Source organism: Diorhabda carinulata, chromosome 5, assembly GCF_026250575.1.
Source record: "Diorhabda carinulata isolate Delta chromosome 5, icDioCari1.1, whole genome shotgun sequence".
Classification (NCBI taxonomy): Eukaryota; Metazoa; Arthropoda; class Insecta; order Coleoptera; family Chrysomelidae; genus Diorhabda; species Diorhabda carinulata.
In genome coordinates, this window is record NC_079464.1 from 16,387,733 (window position 1) to 16,399,166 (window position 11,434).

The following is an 11,434-nucleotide window of genomic DNA, read 5'->3' on the forward strand; positions in this document are numbered from 1 at the left end:
TAAGGAAAATAGGAGTTGATAGTTCACACTAAGAATCATCGAAAAATTATATTGGCGCCAAAGAGAAGGCGTTCGAATCAACGGGAAATCGACAGAACAATGCAAAATCTTAAGAGGAGTCAGACAAGGTTGCATACTCTCATCAGTTCTGTTTTATTTGTATTCAGATAAGATCTTTAAGTAAACTAGACACAACTTATCATTTGAAGTAAAAATTAACTATAAACTTATAAATATAATCAGATACGCAGACTATACAGTTGTAGTGTGTGACGACTTGAATGGACTGCAATACCCTTTAAACGCCATTGACAGAGTGGGAAGAGAGATGACTCTAAACATTAACTGTACTAAAACGTATCATGACAAAAAGCTACAGGTAAACGGACAAACTATTCAAAGACTATCCAGTTTCAAATATCTTGGTGGCTACAATTGGATCCCGATAAGGAAATAAAATGTAGAGTTGAGGTAGCTCGTACAACATTTTTTAAAATTATATCTCTTCTCTAATGATAATCAAAAATTTCAGCTGCGGAAACGGATGATCAAATGTTACTTATCGTCATTTCTCTTATATGGTAGCATAGATTTTGAAAATATCTACCATGAATCGCTTAAAGGCTTTCGAAATGTGGTTTTATAGACGCATACTCAAGATACCGTGGACAGCTATGCAAACAAACGACACAGTCCTTAACAGAGCAAATACGGTTCGTCAGTTAATATTAAATGCAGGAAAATAGCTTATTTGGGACACATAATGCGTGGTAGCCGATTTAGTACCCTCCAGTTGATTATGATGGGTAAGGTTGAGGGTCGTATAGGAATTGGAAGGAAACAAGCCTCTTGTTTGAAGAATATTAGAGATTGGACTGGGATAAAAGAAGCAGGACAGTTATTTAGACTAGCTCAAGATAGAGAGAGTTTTGCCATGCTGATCGCCAACGTCAAGGGGAGTTGTAACAGCACGCTAAGAGGCTACTGATAGTAGATGGTTAACTTTTATGACGCTCCTTCGGATAAAAACAAAGCTGCACCTAAAAAAGTACTAAAAAGTAAATTAACCGAATCTTCAACCAGACCATCAATTCCATCTAAAAGTAGTGTTATTATCAAGCCATCAACAGTCTTCACAGAAAGGCGTTTCCCTGAAGGACAGTTGGTACTGTTTCATTTGTAACGAGGACCAGATCAGAAATATGAAGATGTACTAACCCTGTGGACGATATGTTCACTACCCAAAAAGTACTTTTTACACAAGATGAAACTACAATTGTTAAATTAATTTAAAGTTTTTAAATGTTTTTTTACACGATTCAAAATTATATCGTTTGAATTTTAAAATACAGATAAAATAAATTGAACTTTCATTTGCAGTTAGTTTTATTTTATTTTTCAACATAAACAAACACCAAACGTGTTTTTTTTTGTATTGGCCTTATTTAGAACATCTGGCATTAATAAGGCCAATTTAGAAAAAAGTAAAAAATCACGAAAAATCAATTTTACAATATTTTTTTTTTGTAAAATTGAAAGGCGTTTTCATTGTCAATAAGTTAACTATCATTTTCAACTACTTTGTTATTTTTTCAGTCGAGAGTCAATTTTTCTTTATCATCGACGAGATAATTTGTCTCTTTATAATTTATAATGGAAGAAAAACCTCAGATGTCATTGGCAAATTGTATTAAGAGAAGCGTGTGTCAAAGAATATACATATCCGAATGGGAGATTTGTTCCAAAGATCCAAAGAGAAGCATGAAGAAGTAGAAGGCGATCCACGTTACCAGTAGTACCAACGTGTTTATTGACGTTTGACATTTGACATGTGTACGATGTCATATCTTATCACAGGAAAAAAACTCAAAAGCCATTCGTTAATCGTATTGAAAGAAAGTGTCAAAAAACGTACATATTCGTTAAGATAAGTGGTCCAAAGAGAAGCGTGAAGAAGTAGAAGACAATTCACATTACCAGTAGTACCAAATCGTTTAATGACGTTTGACATTTGACATCCGTGAGATTTCATATAAGGGGAAGGTTTAAATATCCAAAATATTATCTGCAAGAGTTTGTTGTGTCGCTTTTAGCGCATTAACAGAAGCTTGATGATTCAGATATTCACCTGTAAGGATGTAAGGATATTTGAGTTCGACTATTAAGCACTAAATAAGTATTAGTAATGGTAGAAATCTCTAATTAATATCGGGAATGAAAGCAGTGTTGATCATTTACTTTTTTCTCGGTGTGTGATTTTTGGAGGCCTATCTTTTTATAATTTATAATTTATAACGATAATAAGTTAAAATTAATTTTTCATCAATAAATCTCAAAATAACTGAAAAAAATTTTATAGTTGTAGCGTTATAGAATATGTGAAAAAAATTTTGGAAAAAATTGTTAATGAAAATGAAATAAACAGCTATTGGGAAAAATACATATAAATTTATTATTCACGGCCGTCATTTTGAATTTACAAATGTTTTAGAAAGATTTTCTCTCATATAAACTCAAAATTTATCTAATTATATTCGCCATACGTGCCGCATAAATCAACCTTTTTTTATGAGCAAAAATTAAAAAAAAAAGTATATCAACATTGAAGAATTAAATATCGAGGGCACTAAATGTTAATGTGGCCTTATTTGGGTCACCTACTTTACTATTATGAAAAATTTATTCAAAAATATATGGTAATAAGCTTATAATATGAAAATTATTTATCACCACTTTTTGAGAGATCTACGAGATATTGAAATTTAAGATGTGTCAAGAAATTTCTTTTATAAACGATAAAGTCACCAAATGATTATTATTATATACTAAACTTATAGAGGATCTCAATACGGTATTCTCATAAAACTGTCACTGATTATATAAATTCTAAATTATTATATAGCTAAACAACATAAAATATATTAATTAATGTTTTAATTTACCTTATTAAATAACTAAAATAAAAACCTGTCATCGAGAATAGACCAGAAAGACACATACCTAACCATATTCGTCGGCACCATATCTCGGTTGAAAATCTAAAATCTAGATTTCTATTTTGTTTTTTCGAATCGGAAAGATATCAGTAGACAGTTGTCCTGTCAAAGAAAGAAAGGATTAACAAGGGTGCCCGGTGCCCGGGAGGACCCCTGAGGTGAGCCACCCGACCACAAAATCATTATTATTGATTACCGATCATAAAACCATAAGGTCTCTTGTCTTTGTGTATATTCCCACGATTATTAGCTTAGGTTGAAACGGTGACAATATACAGTGTGTCCATAAATTATAGCATAAATAAATTATTCGCTAAATATTTTGAAATGACACAAAAAGATAATATATGTGGCAAATAGAAAATGTGGATTTCGTTGATGAATAAGAAGTCTAAGAAGAGATACGAAATTTTACAAACCATGTGCCGAAAATAATAGGATTTTTGCAGAAAAATATGAAAAATTTTGAGTGAAAATGTTTCATAAATGGAACAATAAATATCCAATATTCAAAAAGACAGATAAAAGTAGCTGTACAGAAAGAAAAAATTCGGGAGTGGGCAAATGATGTGAAAATAATGTTGACATAAATACATCTTTACATACGACCCCTAGTTTCTGAATTCTAGGTCTTCAAAGTTGCTAAATCAAACTTATATTTTCTAAACTGTTCGTTCAACATTATGAATTTTTGGAGGATAATTATGTATATTATCCATGTAGTATATTTATTGGACTGAATAATTCTACATTACTAACTGAAGGCCAGAGGCGGTTCTTGACCAATAGTTAACGATTCTATCTTTTACAACCTGTACAATCTAGATAGAAAATAAATTTTTGTATCGTTTTATAACAAAAAGGTACTTTTTGTATAAATCGATGAAATTTGTGATTAATTGTACATCCCAAAGAAACCGTTCACCATAAAGAGACATTTTGAACAAAATTATCATAAATTGTATTAATTTAATGAAAACACATATAGGAGGTATTGAAACACAATCAAATATTTCTAATTGAACTGCATACTGTCAAACATCGTCATAACAGGTTAACCTACAACTTATCGGATAAAAAACAAAGAAAACTCCCATAAATATGCGAAATAGGCACTTTGCACTTCTTGGAGTGCAAAGCAAGATTTTGCTTTATAGCGTCAAAATGGAAGGCTGGTGTTATTTCAAAAAAGTGGTTAATTAGTAGTTATTTAATTTTCTTCTTCTTTCATTGCCTCATTCGTTGAAAATTGTGGCTATTAACAAAGCTATTCTTGTGTCTACAGATAACACTCCAAACTACTCTGTAGGTTGAGCAACCATTAATGCCGTTTTCTCCCTGGTTACCTCTTACTATCCACTTCTTGGACAATCAGCTGCAAGTCTCAGTACGTAGCCCAAATAATCCAGTTTACATTTTTTTACTGTAAAGACGACTTCCTTCTTATTCCCTAATCTCTGCATAACTATGTTGGTGATGTGGTCCGTCCAGGATATTTTCAAAATACGCAGATATATCCACATTTCGAGAGATTCCAGTCTTTTTGAAGTAGTTTCGATTGTGGTGCAACCCTCTACACCATAGAACAAAACAGAAAATTGCAGGTATTTAGTTTCTTCATGTTGTTAACCGTAGCTCGAACCCTTTTTTATGCGTATCGTATTTACTGTAATTCCGTAGGACTTTACGATGGGCCCAGTATAAGTCCAGACTTGGGCTGAGTATGTACAACTCTGGCCCTTGCTTGGAAGCCGTTATTGGCCCAAACTTGGTGGAACTCTGGGATGATAACAATGTCCCTCGCTTGGTTTTTAAGCCTCGACCTGATTGCCTAGATAAATCCATACTGGTCTCCATACCATGATTACTTTTAATGTCATGATATTAGAGCAAAACTTTATATAGTTATTCAGAGCTCGGCCAGGCTTACCCAGACTTCAACCGGGCCTGGACTATTATCGGTTTGCCAAGGCTGGGTTTTCCAGCGTTGGCCCAAGTTAAGCACCGTCGTTCAGCCTGGGGGTTCCTACATGGGTGTGTACATTAATTGCTCTCAGAAATGACCTAGGAACGTTACCGTTTGATCAGTTATAATAATATTTTCAACTGATTTGTTCCATTCCGTCATTTTCAGATGCTTTTTTTACTCTATAACTTCATATATAACATTTTTAATTGCAAACATTTAACTGATTCAAACAAATTGATAAAGAACCGCAATTAGTACCACCAAAACCATATGGTTCGAAGGAACCGACAAAAGCGATCGTTCACGGCGGTTTTCCCACGGCAATGACAAAAACTTGGAACATTTAAACAATTCCGTGGTGGACGGACAACTTTAGGCCGACTACTACATTCTTCACTGTCGATTTACGAGTGCCAACGAAACTGAGAAGGCCGAAAATATGGTCATACAAACTCAAAGACGGCAACAAGAACGGGACGTAGGGGTCATTCCAATAATTATTCATAGAGAAAATGACAATGCATACCCGTGTAAACAAGGAAAATGACCAATTACACTAATAAAAGGATTGAGATGAAATGGTAGGAGTGAAAGAAGAGAAATAAGACAAAAACAACCAGAATGTGTCAAAATAAAAGAAAAATGGATAAACATATAAACAGGAAAATATTCAATGTTATATTTATAAACTCAGTACTCTCAGAAGAATATTTTTATCGACGTTGATGTTTTTGATAAATTAACAGCATTACATCAAGAATGTAATTTTATTACTATATATTCAGAGTGAAGTTCATATGTTTGATTCCCTGTAACTGAGCACAATCTCACACATTTTCAGGAATCAGAGGTTATCCATATCTGCTTATGACCCCTTGTTCGAAGCATTTTCTCGCTAGAGTCTACGGAGATTATGAAAATTAAAAAGTTTTCGCCCTTCCATATTCCACGTATAATCAACGGGATTTGAATCATCTGAAAAGTTTGGCCAGAACATCGGCTTATTGGAGAGACTAGTGACACGTGCTGAGAGTGGTTTGCAGGACATCATCAACGAAACTGTCTCGAAAATACAAAAGATGATAGGCTATTATAAGCAATAGCTTCCCAAACTATTACTGCATATGTCTTTCAATAGTAAAACCAATGTCATGTTAAACCTTTATAGCGGACACGATTTTACATCATTCTGTCTCCTGGCGCTGCCATTATCTGTTGATACATTGATAAAGATGATTCTTTTCCGTTTTTAGAACTAAGTTCCATGTTTTACAGTTATGACTCCACCTTACTGAGATCCTTGGTCCAGCTTCTATATTATCTTTTCAATGGTTGACTTGGAGATCTTCCTTTCTGTAAATAGTCTCTTTTTCCATATTTGAGTTATCTGATCAGATCTTTCACTTAGAAATTTTGTCTCTAGTCAGTTTTTCTCTGGTGGTCCAGTAAACCATCACATGATATTATAAACCGTAGTATCCCTTATCAATGTTGGTCAGAGTAGGCATATAGTAACTGCTATTTCAACCCTAGTTACTTCAGCCTAAATCATTATTGTTTTTATCTTTTACTTTCCTTGTTAGGTTTAGAATCCACAACATGATTCACTGGCTGATAATGTACCTACAACTGATTTGGCAAGTCCTTGTTTCTTAATTACTGTGAATTCGCCACTTTTTTGTGAAAGTATTTTCAGAATAAATCTCTTTGCTCCTTCTTCAATTTCGAGTATGTTGCTCTGTATATATTTAACAAATATTTTCCGAATTGACCGTCGTTATTCACTTATCACTTTCATCTCAGAGTTGTGGTGGATTGCGATAACTTAGAAATAAGAGTGAAATTGATATTTTGACTTCAATATAAATTAATTTTTCCGGCAACCTTTCGAAAAGTAACTATTTTTCGGACGCTTTTTCATTGAGAAAGTATAGCTTTTTCGGCCCAATCCGAAATGTGAAATACGTTGTTGTCATTATATGTATCTACTTGGTAATCAAATATTATTGTGGAAATCTAAATAGGCATTAGAAGTTCATCATTACTATAGCAATGACATACCAACTTACTAATTTGACATCTTAATAATTGAGTTTTTTCTTTTTAAAAGTTTTTGGTTCCGATTATAGCAATGAATAATGGAAAGCAGTAGTGGAAGCAAAGCTGAAAATGTACTAATGAAATTACTAATGAAGCAGCTGCTACTATAACACAATTTACTACCCGAAAAATCAAAGTTATGCTACGAAAGTATTTATAGTTTATTAAAGAAAAGGTTGGTTCTTAAGAAATGCGAAACTATTACGGAGGACGTAATTTTGACTTATTTGGCATGAAAATAAAAAATCGTTGAACTTTCCACTTTGTAGAGCATTTGCCCGATACTGAAAACGCTGCACACTAGTAGCAACCAGACCTGTAAAGTTCTATACTAGTTGCGTACGGGTTGACTATTTTCTTATCTACAGGCTACGTACACGTTAAGAGGAATTACCTTTATCTCTAAATTTTAATCAAATTAGGTTAGGATAGGTTAGGTTGGGTTTTGTTTTTGTTTAGGTTAGATTATTTTACATAAGCTCCAGGTAAGAAAATGGTTAGCCAGACTTCAATATATATATAACGATAGCCCTGGAAAGTATAATTAATTTACAGAATTAATTTGTTTCTAGGAATGCAATCGGGGTGTAATTCATATACGACCCTTGCAGTAACCTGGATTAATATTTAACCGTCAAAGGCAACCGCTGAAAAATATCATTTCAGTGGATAGAGCTATGTTTCTGAGGGTTATATTAAAAGGAAGAACTTTGAGTTTGATGCCAAGGTATTAGAAGAAGACATGTTTAGTATTTGTTTGGCAGCCATTAATAGTAAAAATTTTCAGTGAATTTCTAGAGAAAAATTGGTCATCGTTATGTGATGCAATACTTTCATTTGAAAAGCGTTAGAACAACCAATATGAAAGCTAAACTATATTCTACTTTGGGCGAGACTTATCCTTCGTTATCAAGAGTGAAGTTGAGTTGAGTAGCAGAGTCGAAACTAGGCCGTACGACCTGCGAAGACCAGCATCATAGTTGTTGATCAAATGCTGAAGAAAATCCACAAAGCGGTACTGGATGATCGTCGACTGAAAGTGCGTGGTGAGAAATCGGACATAGTAGGCATTTCATAAAGCTAATGCCTATTTTTCAAATTTCAATATAAATATTAATATGTGAGGATAAGAATGTTCCTAATTTTGTTCAATTAATAAATAATATAGAAAATATGCTTTACTTATCTTTATATTAATGTTAATAACTAATCCACACGGTTTTCGATAAAATAATGTACTTAACACGACTTGAAACTGTTTTTTTTCCCTAGAATCTTGTTTAGTTTACGATATTACGTAAATTTGTTGTATGCGGAATCTTATAAGTAAAGTTCAAAAAAATTTTAAATTCTTAAAAATTTAAATCCCCGCCGTTGGCTGGAGGTATTCTCAAACCCACCTTTTCCTTGTCCTTAACTACTAATTTACGGATGAGCAGCATGGTCTACGATCTCGATAGGTTCTAGATTAATTTAATTATTGTCGACAATAAGAAATCATTAATTTTCACTATTCTAATAAACTAAATCGTATCATAGAGATTCCAAACAAGTTTTGGTTGTCAACGCAGTTTTATAACACCCATAATTTCCATCGAAAACATATAACATAGAAAAAAATGTTTGTGAATAATGATTCTTATTTATGCAATGTGATTCTGTGGTTAGTCGTATCCACGATTCAACATCAAAGGTTAATGATATGTAAAATAGTAAAACTATGTTATTCTCATAAAAAAAACAAAAAACATACATATTTAGCCCATGAATTCTGAAGAATTTGAGGAATACCGTCTTAGACAAGATCATGTTGATCAAAAGGTCAAGTCAATCGATTGTATCAAACCCGATTTTCGATTTGAAGCTAGAAGTAACCACTAACAGTATTTTAATGAAAATTTGAATAATTCAAGAATCTCACAATGCGTGTTCGATACCATAGTGCTGGAAGATATTTGTTCAAAACTTTGGAGGAGTGGTTTAGAATTTGAATGAATGATTGATCAAGCAGAATGATCATTTACAACCTCTCAAAATCAACTCCAAATGTGCAGGTGTATAAGATCTATATTCATCAAGAACTTCTACAAAATTTAATAATTTTATCTTTTAATTTTTAAATTTATTTACTTTACTTAACTAATGTCTTTGTATCAAGAGTTTAAATATCTCTCAATGATTTAAGTTAAGTTAAACTAAATTTTAAATTTAAATGTAAATAATTTTTAATAGACAAAATCTTTATTCAACTTTAGGAGGTTGAAAGTTTTATTTTACTTTAATGTATCAAGAACTTCAAGCCACAAAATTTAATAATTTAATCTTTTTAATTTTAAATTTATCTACTTTGCTTAGCTAAAGTCTTTGTACCAAGAGTACAAATATCTCTTAATGATTTAAGTTTAGTTAAACTAAATTGCAAATTCAAATGTAAACAATTTTTAATGCTTAGACAAAATCTTTATTCAACTTTAAAAGGTTGAAAGTTTAATTCAACTTAAATTCATCAAGAACTTTAAGCCACGAAATTTAATAATTTAATCTTTTTATTTTTAAATCTATCTTCTTTGCTTAGCTAAAGTCTTTGTACCAAGAGTTTAATATCCTTTAAGGATTTAAGCTAAGTTAAACTAAATTGCAAATTTAAATGTAAATAATTTTTAATATCACTCGAGGATGGTCCCAGAAGTACCTGGCCCAACAAAGTGCGATAGGTTTTTTATAATTAGAATCGTCAAGCTCCTCAAAACAGTCATCACCTCTTCACTGTTGGAAAATCTTCAACCACCAAACCATTTTTTTAAGTCTTCAAATCATTAATTTTGGCCATTGCAATATCTTATGAATCATCTGGCGCCTTGTGTTGATAAATCCGTTTCTTCTAAGCAAAATGCGGCTGTTTTTGCTTGATTCCTTCTCATAAATGTTGCCATAAAATAAGTAAGTAAGCACGTAATACTCTCAGTAGAGAGTCTATCCTTTTTCAAGATAGTCAATGGAATTATCTCACGGGCGTCCCATAAAAGCCGTCACCATAACCTTGACTGCATATGGAATGCTCTTTGCTTTCTTTGGAACCTGTTCTTCCTTTTCAGTTCATTGTTTTGATTGATATTTTGTTTCAGGTATGAAGTGATAGATCGACGTTTCATCCATGGTTATGAAATGAACGCTGGTTTTGTTCCATATTGAGCAAAAGCGACACCCATCTTGAGCACACTTTTCTCTTGTCCAAATTTTCAGTCAATATGCGGTGTACCGCACTTTTTGAAATGGGAATGCAACTGTTGACACGAATTATTCAGCACACTAATAAAAAAATTGAATATTAATTTGCTGATAGACTCAAGCAATTCAAAATTACTCTAGCATTCATAGTGAATCCTCTGAACACAATTAGTAACGAAATATATCTTGAGAGATTTGGATTTAAAACTGGACCTATAGAAATGATCGATGTAAAAAGTGGAGCTTTGTGGATTGGAAAATTTACAGAGCTGAAGAGCTAGTTAGAATAGTAGGAGGCCCAGGAATGTATCTTATATTCGACTCAAGGAATAGTCTTCCAGATTGCTACAGTGAGGTGAAGAAACCGGTATTTGGCGTGCTTACTACCTTCGTAGAGCGTTAGAAATAAGGTAAACAGCAAATTAACGAGTGAAAAATTTTTCAAGTTTGAAACTTAGAACAAGTTAGGAGCCAAAGTTTCTCAAACCATACAAAACAATCGCTCTCATAAAATTTGCTTATGCAATTTCTACAAAAAGCGTGAACATATTGTTTATAATATTATGGGTATTACCAATAAAGGTATTCAAAACCTTTTCGAGAAAGTATACCCATTATCCAAGACCATACGTAATCAATAATAATTACATCTCATTATCCCGAAATGTGACAATTTAAGTTGAAAATAATATTTTTATATAAAAAATTGGAAGCTTCAAAAGATAATCTTCTCAATTTATAATTTATGTAAATAAAATGCTAGATAAATGATGTATTTGTTTTTATTTGAAATATGAAATTAATAATATACAAATATGATTTTGAAAATGTAGTTGCCTTTATATTGACATCAGTTCATAGGTTAGTATGATTGAAAAGTGTGGCTATCATCACGGTAACCACAATCTCAATATCAAGAATATTTATTACCAACATCAACGTATAGACCATATGTTGTTTATTTAAAAATTCACTATCATTTATTATACGTTACAACAAAATTATTTTCTTAGATTTCTGATTGGATTTACGTGGTTTGTGACTATTTAACCTACGTTCAAATTTGTATTTAATCATTTCAACTTACTTTGTTAGTACATTTAACAATTTTACTTATTAGTCGAATTAAGATGTTTAACTT